Source organism: Gymnoscopelus braueri (assembly GCF_963280865.1).
Source record: "Gymnoscopelus braueri genome assembly, chromosome: 1".
In the NCBI taxonomy this organism is placed as follows: domain Eukaryota; kingdom Metazoa; phylum Chordata; class Actinopteri; order Myctophiformes; family Myctophidae; genus Gymnoscopelus; species Gymnoscopelus braueri.
Window position 1 is genome coordinate 21,739,683 of NC_137603.1, and position 2,500 is coordinate 21,742,182.

General features: G+C 44.3%; 1 pseudogene across 1 annotated transcript in view; it reads right to left on the reverse strand.

Moving 5' to 3' along the window:
- The window catches only part of LOC308087905 (MAM domain-containing glycosylphosphatidylinositol anchor protein 1-like), a 144,057-nt pseudogene that overhangs the window by 8,049 nt on the left and 133,508 nt on the right, over positions 1-2,500 (reverse strand). The gene's annotated exons all lie outside the window — the stretch shown is intronic.

Genomic DNA, 2,500 nt, shown 5'->3' on the forward strand with positions numbered 1-2,500 from the left:
AAGGCAGACTTGAGCCCCCGTGAAATACTGAGCTGCTAATGACTTGGGAGTGAGAATGCATTGTGAGTCCACTCTTTGGTTTGTACAAACTATCTGCCGTATAGAGTGAACGAGTCACTTTGTCCTTAAATAACTGAAGGACCAACATGGTCAACAGCAACAAAAACAATGCAACCAACTGAAAACTCTCCCAACAGACTCCTCAGTTTAAGCCACCAGCCATCTGCTTCTGACTCACTGTCTAATTACAGTACAGTGGTGAACCGACAACATGCCCAAAAGCCCATTGCACACAGCTAATAAAAAACCAACCATATCCCACCTGTGTGTGTGTGTGTGTGTGTGTGTGTGTGTGTGTGTGTGTGTGTGTGTGTGTGTGTGTGTGTGTGTGTGTGTGTGTGTGTGTGTGTGTGTGTGTGTGTGTGTGTGTGTGTCGGGTAGGCTAGGTTGGCGGCCGCCTACGGGCCCGGGACTGGGCCGTCAGATCACATTACCTTTATATAGAATTTAGACGCACTTTGCGTGCTCCGCCTCTCCGCCTCTAAGCAACTTTCCCAGAGATTCACCAGCTTACATGGAACTGCAAATATATTTGAGGCAATTCACCCCAATATACTGTTGGAAGCTCACCCTAACCCTAAAACCGAAATAAAGTAACAAAAAAACGAACACAATCCGCTCAAAACCCACACATTTTCGCACGGCCTGGGCACGCACGCACGCGCACGCGTGCGTGCGCAGGGGGAGGCCTGATCAGTGTGCCTACCGGCCCGGCTTTCAGTTGTTCTGCTACTGCGTGTGCGTGGGCGTGGGCGTGGGCGTGGGCGTGAGCGTGAGCGTGCCACACCCACTGAAAAACGTCATAATATTTACAAACAGAAAAAGGGCCTATAGGAGAGTGGGTATGTTCTTGTCAGTAGATGACCTCTCCATCATCAAGACCTCTGCTGTTCCTCCTTGTGGTGGCCAATGGTAACTGCATGTTGTACAGCATCAGGTTAAACACTACAAGCTCAAGCTTGTAGACTGGCTATTTTTTATAAAAATTAATTGGTTGATTTATTGTTGTTTTGTAATAATGATCTTAATCTACACAAGTAACTTGTAACTAGCTATTTTCATAACTGTTGATATATAATAGCATCCTTAAGACGTTGGTACTTTAGCAGGTTGGTAGGGAATGCCTCTTCCAGACTGTGGTCGAATGTACATCCCATTTAAAATGGTCACTTCTCTGCTGTCCTCATAATCAACAACATCTGGTGTATTAGCTGTAACATCTGAAAAGGCATCATATTAATATGATTTTGTAGTTTGAACATGGCAGTTGAAACACAAGAGTGCTTGTAAACTTTGACAGACCGTGAAAAATATGGACACATGTCCTTAACTAATACATAAACAATTATGTCATGCCTAGCAATGTACATTTCCATATATAGCCATTCAGAATATGTGACTGAGTCTCAGTAACTGGATTATGGTCACGGTGTAGGGTAGACAATGGGGAGAAAAATAAACACACAAACACACACACACACACACACACACACACACACACACACACACACACACACACACACACACACACACACACACACACACACACACACACACACACACACACACACACACACACACACACACACACACACACACACACACACACACACTGTGATATACGGGAATGAATGAACAGACATGAGCAGTCGATCATAGAACATGTTAGTGCAGTACTCTTAGTCGAACACAGAGTACCATATATCACACACACACACACACACACACACACACACACACACACATACACATACACATACACACACACACACACACACACACACACACACACACACACACACACACACACACACTCACACACACTCACTCACTCACTCACACACACACTCACACACACACACACACACACACACACACACACACACACACACACACACACACACACACACCTGCATACCAGGGTACACCTGTGAGTCTTCATTAAACTGAATTAGAGGGAAACAAAAGCAGCAGATCGTTGTATAATTAGGGTCTACCAGAAAAATAATTGGGAAATGGGAGCCAAGAAACCGAACAGTGGGACTGACACACACACACACGCACACGCACACGCACACACACACACACACACACACACACACACACACACACACACACACACACACACACACACTCACACACCCAGGAGAATAACCTCCTCTACACAGCTAAACAACACAGGAAACACTGAAAGCAAGCGTTTCCCAAAATAAATACACAAAACTGTAATGCAGTGGTTCCCAAACTTTTTAGCTCGAGACCCAAAACAGAAATTTGATGTCTCCCCGGGACCCAAACTATAGTGAAAATAGTCGATCTACAAGCTCACAACACGTTGCGATGTGTTGTGACCTTGTACTCTTTTCACTATTTCTGACACGTTTATTTATTCATTTTTATTTGTATGGAATTCTTTTGAAAAAAAAACTAGTTTTTAACT